Source organism: Phaseolus vulgaris, chromosome 7 (assembly GCF_051622355.1).
Source record: "Phaseolus vulgaris cultivar YP4 chromosome 7, ASM5162235v1, whole genome shotgun sequence".
Classification (NCBI taxonomy): Eukaryota; Viridiplantae; Streptophyta; class Magnoliopsida; order Fabales; family Fabaceae; genus Phaseolus; species Phaseolus vulgaris.
Window position 1 is genome coordinate 34,967,715 of NC_143504.1, and position 16,037 is coordinate 34,983,751.

Here is a 16,037-nt window from a genome sequence, read left to right on the forward strand (position 1 = left end):
TAATGACAATTACCTTCATATCAATGTTATTCATACAAACTCATTCATTGATTAATTTTTTTCCATCCATTAATAACAACCACCTACATATCAATGTTATAGAAAATTGCATAAAATTTACAGACAAACCAATTCATTGATCAAGTTTTCTCTATTCATTAATAACAATCATCTGCATATCAATGTTATCCAAACAATTGCATTCAATTTCCAGACAAACTCATTCATTGATCAATTTTGTTCTTCGTTAATAACAATCACTTACATATCAATGTTATCTATACAATTGAATACAATTTAAAGAAAAACTCATTCATTAATAAGAATCACATGCATATCAATACTATCTAGACAAACCCATTCATTGGTCAAATTTTCTCCATTCATTAATAACAATCACCTGTATATCAATGTTATCCAGACAATTGCATACAATTTTCAGACAAACTCATTCATTGATCAATTTTGTTCTTCGTTAATAACAATCACTTACATATCAATGTTATCTATACAATTGAATACAATTTAAAGAAAAACTCATTCATTAATAAGAATCACATGCATATCAATACTATCTAGACAAACCCATTCATTGGTCAAATTTTCTCCATTCATTAATAACAATCACCTGTATATCAATGTTATCCAGACAATTGCATACAATTTTCAGACAAACCCATTTATTGATCAATTTTACTCCATTCATTAATAACAATCACTTGCATATCAATGTTATCCAAACAATTGCATACAATTTACAAACATTCATTCATTGATCAATAAACTAACGAAGCTTACATCTTATAAAAAACACTTAAAAAGAATGATGTCGAGTGTTTTCTAATGTCTTCTATATCTTTATCCTTGAATGGAGATGATCGTTGACTAGCTGCAAAAAAAATTGACTTAATAAATAAAAAGTGAAATTTACAATTAAATAATTAAGGTATTTGAGTAAATTTTTTATTACTTCTCTTTGTGAGTCAGTAATGTTGGCATATATGATTGTGTGAATGTGCTTCATTACATAATATCCACACTCATAGGTTTCCAATTTATGTGAACACTGCAAATTAAAACACAAATATAAGATATTTTATATCATAATTAAATAGTGGTAGGACAAATAAGTTACATTAGGTGCAATTAATTGTATCTTCTTCCTAACTACACGTGGAAGGCCTTGCAATCTCGAATGAACCTCCAAAACCCTATAAAAAGTAGACATTTGTTAATTCATATTAATCATTAAGGTATGAAATATAATATCATAAAAAACTTACGCGTCTAGTAAATGTTTGATCGCCAAAGTGTTAGTTTTCTTATGAATAAACACTGGATAACCACGAGAAAATGACGAGGAATAATGACCAACAATTGTCAATGACCCTACAAGTTATAATAATATTAATAATAAATAAGTTCTAAATTAATTAACTGTAATTTAAAATTTTATACTTACTTATGCAAGTAAGGCGCTAAATACACTATTTGCCTGCATTTTGAAATGTTTCTATTAAGTATGTTTTCACTTCACTCGCTTTATTTCCTACACTCCGAATGGCAATTAGATAAAGAAATCTATAAATATAAGCATTTTTCTTCTCGATGCAAGGGTGATGTAAATACCTTAAACATTGAAAAACTAATGTTAGAGTAAAATATGAATATATTAAACTATTTTAAAGGTTAATGAAAGTATACTAACAACAACCAAAGTTGTAGAACTGATATAGATAGTTGATCAATACCAGTAACAATCTCACAAGTATCCTTATGACATATAAAAAAAGGAACACTACTAGTCTTGCCTACAACATCATGAGGCATATCTAATTGGACAATTTGTTTTCCAATTATCACTACCACTGCACCAAGTCGTTAGAGAGAAGACATTTGTGGTTTTAGAGGGTTGACAACTTTTGAATTTTTAGACTTATCCTAAATTTAAATAAAATTAATATATAAATATAATTCGTGTGAAGATATTAAAAAGGATAAAAACAACCCTTATTACAATCGACATTTTTCCAATCTAGTTGGCTAAATGATAAAATTCCCTAGGACCTATCCTACTATTTGAACCCCTCAGTGGGCATAGGAACTCTAGCAGAAGAATCTCGAACATCTATAATCACCACTCGTATCATATCATTCTTAATCGTCCAGTGGTGAATGGTCAATCCTAACTTATAGATTTTACCTAAGACCACATAAATATATGAGAATAAAAAAAAATATAAACCAAAAATATATAATTGCAATAAAATTTACCTAAGGCCACCAAATGTTGGGGAGGATCATCAACGTACAATTCGCATTCAACAGGGATATCAACACCACCATCCCCTAATTCTTCAATAGTATGACAACTTCCCTTTGTGCTGACAAGAATAAGGGAAACCTCTAGAGGTGAAAGGGCAATAGGAGGTTGAATGGACACTCCCATGGATACTAACTTTGCTCGCATTTATAAAAACAATTCATCCCTCAAAGTGGGGAATAGGTCCTTCTTAAACTCATCTTTGAGAAGTTTCTTGTCGACCTCACTAAGTTGTGATAAAGTAACACGTCAAGCTGGAGTACCAAAGAATTGCCTAATGTCTATCCCTTGTCCAGTACCACGAACATGTCTTGGATGCTTTGGACAACCAATGGCAACCGCTTATATGTCTTCACGTCCTTGTGCAGCGAATGTTCTCTGAGAGCTTTGCTCCACCAAGTCATCCTACAAAACAAACATTTTAATGCAAATTTCAACTCCAAAATCAACTTTCATTAAAATATCAAAATAGTTTATGTCATGAGTTACTTACAATCCGCTCAGCTATGATCCATGTTTCTTCGAAGTGTAATCTCCTAATATTTTTTTGCGAGCTCTCTTCCACTTTTTGTGGTGGAGAGGTCAAGATATCAAACTAAAACCTGACTCATCACTGGAAGTTGAGGAAGAGGCCACAAAAATCATAATTCGCTCCAACCTATCATATCCACCACGAGACAATCTGTGGGGGTGAACATTATTTTTCTAAATGTCCTGTGCAACTTTTCTCCTTGCCTATTATATACCTTACACCTATAAAGAATTAATAAAAATATATGTAACAAAACAATTGAAAAATACACTTGAAATGTAAAATTTTATTTACCTGAAAGGTAGGGTCTAATAATCTCTCATGGAAAGTTTGCCACGTCTCCTCATCAAGAAACTAGTATATCTCACAAGGGTTCTTGTTACTCAACTGACCATACATATATCGACTAGTAAACATACAAAATTTTCATCATAAAAAGTAAACATAAGTAAATTGTTTACATTGTTAAGTTGGAACATTCTCCCACAACCCTTCATGATGGTCATCACGTGTGGTATGAACATCAACAACTTCAATCAACATTCAAAGTTGGCATATTTGTGAAGAAAGATGGAGTCTCACCGATATCAAGTGTTGGATCATCATTCTCAGTAGTACGATTTGTGTGGCTCTTCCTTGCATAACCACTGACCATTTTTTGTTAATAGGATCAGTGACATAAAACACTTGTTTCACTTGAGATTCCATAATGAATGGCTCTTCAATGTAAATGAAATTTTCTAGATCAACCAAGGTAAAACCCATATCATCGATGCCAACACCATAACTACAGTCAACCCACTCACCTTTAAAAACAGGCACTTTGAAACTTGTATAATCAATCACCCAAATGTCTTCAATTACACCAAAGTAATACATTGAAGCCATAACAGGATTATCCTTTAAACTAGAGAAACATTTTTCAATATGTAGAAAAGTATTTTTCAAATGTTACTTTTGTCAAAATAGAACCCTAGTGGGATTTCCATTGCAAGCAAACCATGAAAGCTCTACAATGCCACCAGAAAGCTTGGATAATCTTTCCTATAACTTTTCCTTGGCATAATCCGAGGTGTTGTTTTCAATTGTTGACCTAATCTGTTTATCAAAAGTCATCATAAACAAGTCATGTGTGGCATTAAACCTGACATGTTGGCTGGAAATAGAATACATGTATCATGGGAAAACCAAATCTATAGACCAACTAAGTCAAACCTGTTTGCATCTTTCCTCAATTGCTTTCTTGTCACCAACTCCATCAAGAATGACAGTTTCATCCTTAGAAATAGTTATCTACAACAATAAATGAGTTGTCCACGTTAACCCTATGCACTTTCATGATAAGAACAAATAACACAATGAAAATATATTCCAAACAACAAACAAGAGAGTTGCTCCAGGATATTCAACAATTGAAATCTAGATTTTGATCACATACTCGTAATATGACACACTGTATTTCTAAATTTCATTATCTGTCCACGGGTTCAAAAAGACAAAAACAAAAGTAATATGACACTAGACAATAATAACTCAATTTAAGTACAAGACCGAAGTGTGAGTAACAATAGAGAACATTGAAAGACAAAGCTCATAACTCGAAAATTTCAATACAACAGCAAAGCACATTCTCAGTTTCAAAAAATTGCAAACACATTTGTAACACAAGCAAAACGCACCAAATCGGAAACTAGTTTATGCCATGTTTACATAATTTTCACCGCACAAAGCTGCAAGGAGCTCCATGAAGGACACTACACAAAGGAGACTAAGTATTTAGGGATTGAAAAAAAAAGGAAAAAAACTGGAAAACTCTTTTAAGAAACAGATTTGCCCTATAATATCAAACAAGTTTCGAAACTACCTCAATGGTGGAAGGAGAAGCTTCAACGCGAAAGACTTTGAAATTTTCGTTGTTTGAAAGGAGAAAGTGAAGATGGTATAGGTTACCTTGGAACTACCTCAACGGTCGAAGGAGACTTGAGTTGGTCATGAATTGTCACTTTAATTAGAATTGGATCAATGTTCTAATTCAAGAACTCACCAAGACTTTGCACCGAACCAAAGCTCACATGGAAGTCCATGTATTGTCAAATGGAATCAAGCAATAATAATGGAAGAAAACACAATGGAATACAGCCAAAGAACATGAATTACCGAACAGAATTGAGAAATTCAGCAAAGTACCGAACAAAAATGAAGAACAATTAAGCTAGAACATGAACTAGAAAGAAGGAACAAAGCTTGAGAATAGAAAACTTATGGAGATGGAAGGAGAGGTGAGTGATTACGCCACTTAGAGTGTGGATACTCCAAGATTAGTGAGCTACCGCCACTTGAGGTTCACCATAGACACCCAAGATAAGACTTGATGAAGGCACCAAAGCTCTTCCAATTTCTCTCTCAAATTGAGTAGTGTTTTCTTACTACATTTTTCAAATCTGATTTGTACAAGGGCAACACCTTTATTTATAGCCTATAAGGTGCTGAAATGCTAAGCTAATCAAATGCAAATGTGCCCCTAATGACATACAACTTTCGGCGCCAACTAGTGCATATAGGAAGTGTGACTTTCCTTCCTAGTTTAGCACCTCCTAACTCATATCTACACTCCCCCTAGCATCCCTTACTAAGTTCACACCCCCCTAAGCTTCTAATATTTCTAAACTACAACTAAGGATGCTTTTACACAAGAGGTTTCTTATGTTTCCCTCTTAAGCACCATCTACCAAAGATATTACAAATAAAGAAAACAATTGTCCATTATTTCCTAAGGCCTTGAACATGCTTCTTGTAAGCCTTTGAGAAGGATGAATAACGTCTTGCACATCTACCTCTTGATCCTCTTCCTCCTCTTGTCCTTGTTGATTGGCTTCTATTTGTCCTTGGCCTTGATCTCCATCATACTCCCCGAGTTGGAGAGAATTCGTCCACGAATTCTGGAGACCTACAGAAAAAAGGAGTTAGATTGCTGACATTAAAAGTATGACTACCTAAGAATGTATCAGACATATCTAACTCATAAGCATTGTCATTAATCCTCTTGAGGACTTGGAAAGGTCCATCCCCACGAGGCATGATGTGAATGCAATAACAAGAATACATGATTCTTTGACATTCTTAGGAACAACTTGAGTTGGTCATGAATTGACACTTTAATTAGAATTGGATCAATGTTCTAATTCAAGAACTCACCAAGACTTTGCACCGAACCAAAGCTCACATGGAAGTCCATGTATTGTCAAATGGAATCAAGCAACAAGAATGGAAGAAAACACAATGGAATACAGCCAAAGAACATGAAAAAGCAACATCAAACAAAAGATAATTGAGAAAAAGACTCACGATCAGACACAACGATAACTCACGCATGATGACATTTAAAGTGGAGAATCATTGACAATTAGCGAAACTCATTGTCACTCTTTTGTAAACGAAATCTTGGAGGTCGTGTTGTCCCTACTTGGTAGAGTATTTCAATCAACCAATAATATGATAGAACAACAACTCAAATGAGCATGTAGATGTATGTGTTACATAGGTCAATTTCTACACCACCGAAGACATCGTCTTCTGCCAAGTGTTCCCTATATTTGCAGAACAACTTTAAGCTGATTCATACAACTTTTCCCATACACTAATAACAAAGTTTAACACATAATTTAGGACAAATAGACTGCATAACCTCACACTCATTGTTCTAGTCAATATTTGAAAAAAAGAACTCAATTTATAAAAGAAGAGTAATAAAAGACATTTAAATGATAAAAGGCTTTCAATAACTTTTTCTAGCAATAAATGAATACTCTAAAAAAGAATCAATAAATGTGTGTATTTAAAAAATGTTAAATTACAGAAACAATTAATTTTCAGTATATTAAACATAAATTAAACAATAAAATAAAATTGCACAGCTTCTTTTCTTTTTAAAGATATTAAAAAAAATAAGAAAGTTATAGTCGAGAAAGATAATTCAGTTTTTATTGTATATAAAATATAAATACGAGTTTTGATGTTAATTAAATGACATCTTACAAAATCTATTTAATTCCTCAATAACTAATAATTTAAGTTTGGTGCATACTAGATAGTCCATAAAAAAAGATAGGCGTTATTATTTCTAAATGATTTTTTTTTCTTTGGATTTTTAAATTAAATACTCTCTTCCATAAAAATGATTCAATAAAATATTATACTTTTTAATTTCTTATATTTATTTTTTCTTTTAGAAGTAATCTTGACTAAGATTAAGATATGCTGAAATATTAAATGTGAATAATCTTGGTCTGACCTATCGGGAGAGATGGTTTTAGTGGAGTAGAATTAATTCCTTTTTTGGTATACGATTTTAGTATTAAAATGATAAATATTCTATCATCTAATAGAATTTGTTAAATCATAAAAAAATAGAGAATATGTATGGTATGTTAAAATTTAAAATAAAATAAGATTAATTACAGTTATAATAAGTGATGATGATGATGATAAATTATTAAATATTTAGAATTTTGTATTTTGTTTGACCTGAAAAGAAGGACAAATGCAAGAAAGGATTGACGTGTAAAAGTTGGTAGCGCAGCAGTCGATCTTATCCTACGCCTCAGCTTAGCGCTTATCTCAAACCACATCACCACGCATTCCATCTTTATCCCATTCTTTTAATCACTTCGATGAGGTTATGGATGTAAGCAAAATCAAAATAAAGTAAAAAAATTGATTGCTCAAATTGGTAAAAGAGAGACAAATGAATACAAAGTTCATAAATGTATATGACTTATTTGAAAAGGTATGAACTAGTTGGTAATTAGTTTTTTTAATTAATGTCTAAACATAAAAATAACTTTTATTCATTATGGATTGAAATTTATGTTTAATATTCATTTATATAATCCTAATCAATTATATCTTCCAAAAATTATTATGATTGATTATATTATGATTAATGTATAATAAATTATTATGATGGATTATATTATGATTAATGTATAATTGATTATATTTATTGTAAACTATAATCTACATTATTTATTATCCATGACTCATAATTAATCATATCGTTTATAAAAATAATTAATGTATCAGTCAACATTAGACGAATAATGTTATTTGATTTTGGTGATCGACTGATCGATCCAAGACATATTTAAAGTCATTACAATAAATAGCAGTTAAGGAAGTTGCAAGAACTCCTTGAAAATATGGGACACGTCCCGTTAAATCTAGGTAACATCCCGAGAAATCAGGAAACATTATTAAAAATAAGGTAACGTTGAGATATGATAGATTCGACCCATTATAACAAATGGCCAATGACTAAACACTATATATAAACCTTTTACAGAGGTGTAAGGTATGCTTTTTATCAGTTTTTAATACACACTTCGTATACTAAGTACCTACTTGATCGTTGAAGTACCTTTTTTCAGGTCAACTCTGACCGAACACCAACAATTAAAGAATCAGACTTGAAGTGAGGACCAAGGGAGTGACGAATGACCAACACGTGAGCAATTGTACAACCAGTTCCAGGTACTATCTAGGTCCAATTTGTTTATACAAGTACAATTGGCGCCCACCGTGGGGCTGAGATACAATACAACAAAAAACAATGGTTTCAACAAGGCGACATCCAGTGAACAATGCTCGAATGCCTGAAGACCAGATCGTTATGCTCCAAATACTTCAAAAGCAAATGGAAGAAATGTGTCAAAAAGGCATTAAAGATCGACAGAAGAACGAAGAAGAGGTGCGTCTCCTCAAGGAGCAGAATGAGGAATTAAAATTACAAGTTGTCGAATCTGAGCGTAGAAAGCAATCTCGTTCAAATGAGCCTACCCAAAGTTAAGAAAAAACAAAAAACGTTCATACTCATAGCTATCAAGCATCTAGACCACATACCGAACTAGCACAGATTATTGAGGAAGAGGATGACCCAAAAGGACATCCTTTTACTGATGAAATCATGGAGGCTCAACTCCCCCCCCCAAATGGAAGGGGCTTAACATCAAGCTTTATAATGGCTCCACAGATCTAGATGAGCATATGAATGTCTACAAGACATAAATGAATCTTTACATTACAAATACGGAAATATGGTGCAAGGTTTTCCCCACCTCTCTCAGAGAAGGGGCGCTTAGTTGGTTTACTCAACTTCCACCCAACTCGGTGGATAACTTCAAGGCTTTAGCGGCAAAATTTATTACTCAATATGCTACTAGCCAACCACATGTCATCTTCAACTCTTCTTAATTTCAGATAAGAGAAGGGGAGCTCTTCTTATGGTTCTCTTCTTAAGAATGTCAAGTTTTGAAGGATAAAATAGAAGAACTTGTCCAAGTTGGTCACTTACACATGTTTTTTCAAACAACGAATAGAAGCTCGTACAAATCTCCACAAAGAGAAAGGTACCCTTCCAAAGAAGAAGGAAGAGAACCGTACCCTCTTCACGGTCGAGAAAGATCACGACTTCCTAAGGACGACCGAAGCCCTATGAAACAAAAAAGAAGGAGCAAGAGCCCAGTGAACAATGGTTTCAACAAGGCGACATCCAGTGAACAATGCTCGAATGCCTGAAGACCAGATCGTTATGCTCCAAATACTTCAAAAGCAAATGGAAGAAATATGTCAAAAAGGCATTAAAGATCGACAGAAGAACGAAGAAGAGGTGCGTCTCCTCAAGGAGCAGAATGAGGAATTAAAATGACAAGTTGTCGAATCTGAGCGTAGAAAGCAATCTCGTTCAAATGAGCCTACCCAAAGTTAAGAAAAAACAAAAAACGTTCATACTCATAGCTATCAAGCATCTAGACCACATACCGAACTAGCACAGATTATTGAGGAAGAGGATGACCCAAAAGGACATCCTTTTACTGATGAAATCATGGAGGCTCAACTCCCCCCCCCCAAATGGAAGGGGCTTAACATCAAGCTTTATAATGGCTCCACAGATCCAGATGAGCATATGAATGTCTACAAGACATAAATGAATCTTTACATTACAAATACGGAAATATGGTGCAAGGTTTTCCCCACCTCTCTCAGAGAAGGGGCGCTTAGTTGGTTTACTCAACTTCCACCCAACTCGGTGGATAACTTCAAGGCTTTAGCGGCAAAATTTATTACTCAATATGCTACTAGCCAACCACATGTCATCTTCAACTCTTCTTAATTTCAGATAAGAGAAGGGGAGCTCTTCTTATGGTTCTCTTCTTAAGAATGTCAAGTTTTGAAGGATAAAATAGAAGAACTTGTCCAAGTTGGTCACTTACACATGTTTTTTCAAACAATGAATAGAAGCTCGTACAAATCTCCACAAAGAGAAAGGTACCCTTCCAGAGAAGAAGGAAGAGAACCGTACCCTCTTCACGGTCGAGAAAGATCACGACTTCCTAAGGACGACCGAAGCCCTATGAAACAAAAAAGAAGGAGCAAGAGCCCAGTGAACAATGGTTTCAACAAGGCGACATCCAGTGAACAATGCTCGAATGCCTGAAGACCAGATCGTTATGCTCCAAATACTTCAAAAGCAAATGGAAGAAATATGTCAAAAAGGCATTAAAGATCGACAGAAGAACGAAGAAGAGGTGCGTCTCCTCAAGGAGCAGAATGAGGAATTAAAATGACAAGTTGTCGAATCTGAGCGTAGAAAGCAATCTCGTTCAAATGAGCCTACCCAAAGTTAAGAAAAAACAAAAAACGTTCATACTCATAGCTATCAAGCATCTAGACCACATACCGAACTAGCACAGATTATTGAGGAAGAGGATGACCCAAAAGGACATCCTTTTACTGATGAAATCATGGAGGCTCAACTCCCCCCCCCCCCCCCCCCAAATGGAAGGGGCTTAACATCAAGCTTGATAATGGCTCCACAGATCCAGATGAGCATATGAATGTCTACAAGACATAAATGAATCTTTACATTACAAATACGGAAATATGGTGCAAGGTTTTCCCCACCTCTCTCAGAGAAGGGGCGCTTAGTTGGTTTACTCAACTTCCACCCAACTCGGTGGATAACTTCAAGGCTTTAGCGGCAAAATTTATTACTCAATATGCTACTAGCCAACCACATGTCATCTTCAACTCTTCTTAATTTCAGATAAGAGAAGGGGAGCTCTTCTTATGGTTCTCTTCTTAAGAATGTCAAGTTTTGAAGGATAAAATAGAAGAACTTGTCCAAGTTGGTCACTTACACATGTTTTTTCAAACAACGAATAGAAGCTCGTACAAATCTCCACAAAGAGAAAGGTACCCTTCCAGAGAAGAAGGAAGAGAACCGTACCCTCTTCACGGTCGAGAAAGATCACGACTTCCTAAGGACGACCGAAGCCCTATGAAACAAAAAAGAAGGAGCAAGAGCCCAGACGGGGTGATCGTTCAAGAAAAAGTGAGAGTCCTCGGCATGACAATCGTTCAAGAAGTGGTGTTCGCGAGGTCATAAACACAATCGCTAGAGGATTTGCACTTGGTGGTCGTAGCCGAAAGGAAGAGCAATCACTCCACTGTGGTAGATGTCCTTCACCAAGAAGAAAAAGTCCCAGGTGTTGTTCAGAACAACGTGTTGGTGGAGAAATAAATACAATTGTGGGAGGATTTGCATGCTAAGGATGTTCTAGTTTAGCTCTCAAGAAGCACCTATGATGATCAAATAGTAGGATTTCAGGAGAATGAGTTGACACTAGAGGTTACATTGATTTGTATACCACGTTCGGCGAAGGCAGATACCTTTGTAAAACAATCAACATGTATCTTTTGGTTAATGCAAATACTTCGTATAAGATCTTACTTGGGCAGTCATCCATCAACCGCCTTAGGGAAATAATGTCTACTTCACACCTTGCAATGAAGCTCCCCTTAGCTTTAGGTGACATAGTGATGTGAGTTGATTTTAGGATTGTTCATTTAGGTGACACTTTAGATATATGATTGAGATTGTTAAACAATTAATAGTGAAAACCTAAGGAAAATTCCCACTGGACATTAACTTAACCAAGTGGTTAAGTAGATGTGAATGTTCATTTCACAAAGACAAAAGGAAAACACAATTATAAGGTGAAGATGATGACAATTATAGGTGCGGAATTAACAAGGAAAGCAAGAACAAAATGCAAAAACCGAATTAACAAAAGGAAACCAAATAACAACATATTTATGAATAGAATGGAATGATAATGGAAGGAAAAGATGAAGGATTGAGGAAGCTTATGAGCATGGATTTGAGATGATGAACACACCACTTGGATGATGAAATGACTCCAATATAAGTGTTGGAAGCCGCCACTTCATAGCTCTCAAATGCTCACAAGATAAGACTAAAGACTAAGAGGAATAAGCCTCACTAGTATCTCACACAAAATGTGCATAGTAACTTTTCTCTATTTCATTCAAATTGTGAAATACACTAGGTAGGCCTCCTATTTATAGGTGAAGGAGCATTGGAGAACAAGCTAAAGGGATAGGATGGGAAAAGGGAAAAATGGGCAACCTTAGGGTTTGACTAAGTCAATCCCGCATCCTAGGCTTGTCCTTCTAGAAACTAGGTCAAAATGCCTTCAAATGGGCTAGGAACAAGCTAAAATGCTACCCACACCCCCTATTATGCTAAAGGTACCTTATTGTAGCCTATATTTGCTATTTGGACCGCCAAATTGAGCCCAATTAATTACAACATATTTTAATCTTTAAGAAGACTAGCAAGAAAAACTTTAGGTGCTCTGGTCTTTGTCCAATTCTCCCTCTGGTGAGGTCTCTACTTTGATATGACTTCTCATTGTGTGAATTAGCATTCTTGGGCATCTCCTTGTTGACTTGATTCGCATCACATAGTCATCGTTCATGTTGATCAAAAGGTAGCCCGAGAGTTCTATGTAGCAAGTTTCAAAATCGAGCCTACCAATCGACTACGGTGAATCACCACGTGGTTAGTCAAAAGAACACAACAAAGGTCGTTCACCAAGGTCCAGAGGTTTGTTTAGAGATCTGTCTCATGAAATTAAATCTCCTAGAAAGGAGCATATGGTTGTATTGGTTGACCTTGACCCTTGGTTGAATGAGGCTCGCATTGAACCGAGTGAAGATCTTCGCTCGTTACCCCTACGTGATGAAGAACGTGCAACACATATAAGGACTTATTTAAAGTCAACCGACCACAAATTGGTAAGTCAAACATTAATTGACAATGCTGATTTATTTGCTTGGACAACCTCAGACATGCCCGAAGTGAGTCTGGACGTTATTACATATCATGTACTAATTACATCGATTTCAACAAAGCTTGTTCGAAGGATTCTTATCATTTATCAAGCATCAAACATCAAACATCTAGTTGACGGAGCGACCGATCATCACATTTTAAATTTTCTGGATGCATACTCTAGATATAATTAAATCCAAATGCACCCAAGAGATAAAGAAAAAACAACATTCATGATCGATTGCAACAACTTCTATTATGAAGTCATGTCCTTCATCATCAAGAACACTGGTGCAACTTATCAAAGATTGATGGATTACATTTTTGGAGGGATGCTCGACCGGTGTTGAAGTTTATGTAGACGACATCATGGTCAAATCTGACTCATGCTTACAACATATCCAAGATCTCAAAGAAGTCCTTAAAGCTCTTCGAGACCATGGTAAGCGACTTAACCCCCAAGTGTGTATTCGGGGTAGAAGGAGGAAAACTTTTGGGTTTAATGCTCACCTATCCTGGCATTGAAGCAAATCCAGAAAAATGAAGGGCCATCACTGAAATGCGAAGTCTTGAAAATATAAAAGAAATTCAGAAGATAATCAGTTGACTTACAACTCTCTCCAAATTTGTTCCGAAGTTAGCAGAAAAAGGCAAACCCATCGTCCAACTTCTGCGAAAGGCATCTAAGTTAAAATGGACGGATGAATTATTTCTTCACTTAAAAGCCTTTTTGGTAGCTCCCCCGGTCATCCAAAATTCGGACACTCAGAGGCCAATTATAATATACCTTGCAGTATTGGAGGAGACGGTCAATGCAACTATAGAACAAGAGGAACGATCAGTTTATTTTATTAGCTGAGTACTACACGATGCAGAGGTTCGCTATGAAATGATTGAAAAGATAGTTCTAGCATTAGTGGTCACCGCACGAAGAATGCAGATGTATTTTCAAAATCATGGCATAATAGTCAAGACCAACTACCTAATTATGAAGATTTTAGCTAATCCTAATTTGGCCGGATGAATGATTGGATGGGTAGTCGAGTTATCTGAGTTTCAGATTCAATATCAACCAAGGGGGGCAATTAAATATCAAGCCTAAGTTGATTTTACCGTAGAACTCAACCCTCGTCACCGACCGAAGCTGATGATCTCCAATGGACTTTGCATGTTGATGGCTCATTTAATAACAAGTCATGCAGAGCAAGAAGAGTTCTCGAGGGCTCGAGCAGTATTCTCCTCGAGCAAGCCTTGAAGTTTGATTTTAAAACATCAAAAAATTAAGTTGAATATGAGGCTATTCTAGCCGACCTCAATTTAGCATATGATATGGAAGCTTAATAGCTTATTTGTAGAAGCGACTCTCAACTTGTGGTCGACCAACTTAAAGGGGAGTTTTAAGTGAAAGAATCTCTATTGCAAAAATATTACCACCTCGTTCAGAATTTGATGTCTAAATTAAAAAATGTTCAAATTGAACACATTCGATTAGAACATAATGTTAAAGCCAACATGCTTTCGCGATTGGCTACAGTTAAAAAGAAAGGGCTCCACCGGTCGGTCATCTCTGTAAATCTCAGAAATCCCAGTATTAACACAGACAAAGGCATGATAATTAATGAAAAAGAAAACTGGATGACACCTATCAAACAATTTTAAAAAAATGGCGAATGTGGAGTACAAGAGGAGAGGACAAAGAGTCAACAGATCGCTTGATTTATCCTCATTGGCTCTGATCTCTAACAATGAGGATACACTCGACTATTGTTGAAATGTATATCACAAGATCAAGCTGACTATGTCATAAGTGAAATACATGAAGACGTATGTGGAAATCCTTTAGGAGCAAGAAAAATGGTTGCTAAAGTATTAAAGGCAGGTACTACTAGCCGATTGTGTAGGGTGACTGCACAAAATTTGTTTGAAAATGCCTAAAGTGTCAAGAATATGACACTTTATCTAACTAGAAACTCGAGAATCTGCATTATATTCTCTCTCCACGACGCTTTACAAAGTGGGAATGGACATCATTGGGCTCTTCAGTCCAGGAAAAGGACAATGTAAGTTTCTCTTAGTTGGAATTGATTATTTCACTAAGTGGATATAGGTCGAGCCATTAACGACCATTACAACGCAAAATGTTCAAAATATTTATGGAAGAATATCATCTGCCCTTTTGGGATACCTTACAACGGTCAACAATTCATCAACTGAGGACTCACTAGGTTTTACAAGAAAATTAACATCAAACACATCACCAGTTTAGCGGAACATCCTCAAACTAACGTGCAAGTCGAAGCTGTCAACAAAATAATTCTTAACGAATTAAAAAAGAGACTCAGCCCAACTAAAGGCAAGTAGACTGAGAAGCTTTTTGAAGTCTTATAGGCATACAGATGTACACCACCAATCACCACTCAAGAAACTCCACACAGCTTAACCTATGGTACAATGGCAATGATCCTAGTTGAAATTAGAAAACCCTCTCTATGACGTCAATTATTTGATATAAACATCAATAATGAGAACTTATCAATTGGAATCGACCTCATCAACGAATTTAGAGACAAGAGAAGAATAAGAGAGAAAGTTTGCAAGATTCGGGCAGCAAGAAGGTATAATTCAATGGTGACACCTCATAACTTTCAAAAAAGGGATTTGGATTGAAGAATTCAGAGTGATGCTAGGAAGAATGAAGGAAAATTCTCAAGTAATTGAGAAAGACCTTTCTGCATTAAAGACACAACGGTCGGCGGGGCTTACTATTTAGAGTTTCTATCAAGCAAATTTGTGCCGAGAACCTGGAATGCCACAAATCTCAATTTTTATTACAGTTAAATTACAATAAATAGTGTACTCTTGCTTCGCTCGGTCATTTGATCCCTAAGGAGGGTTTTCAATCGAGAAAGTTTTAATGAGGCACTTTAAATTTCACATTCGCTATTATTTTAGTTAAACCCACACCACATTAATTCAATTGCCAAACA

At 35.4% G+C, this 16,037-nt stretch overlaps 1 pseudogene; it reads right to left on the minus strand.

Moving 5' to 3' along the window:
• Positions 1–850: 850 nt before the first annotated feature.
• LOC137828372 (uncharacterized) lies at positions 851–2,449 on the minus strand (annotated as a pseudogene).
• Positions 2,450–16,037: the final 13,588 nt, after the last annotated feature.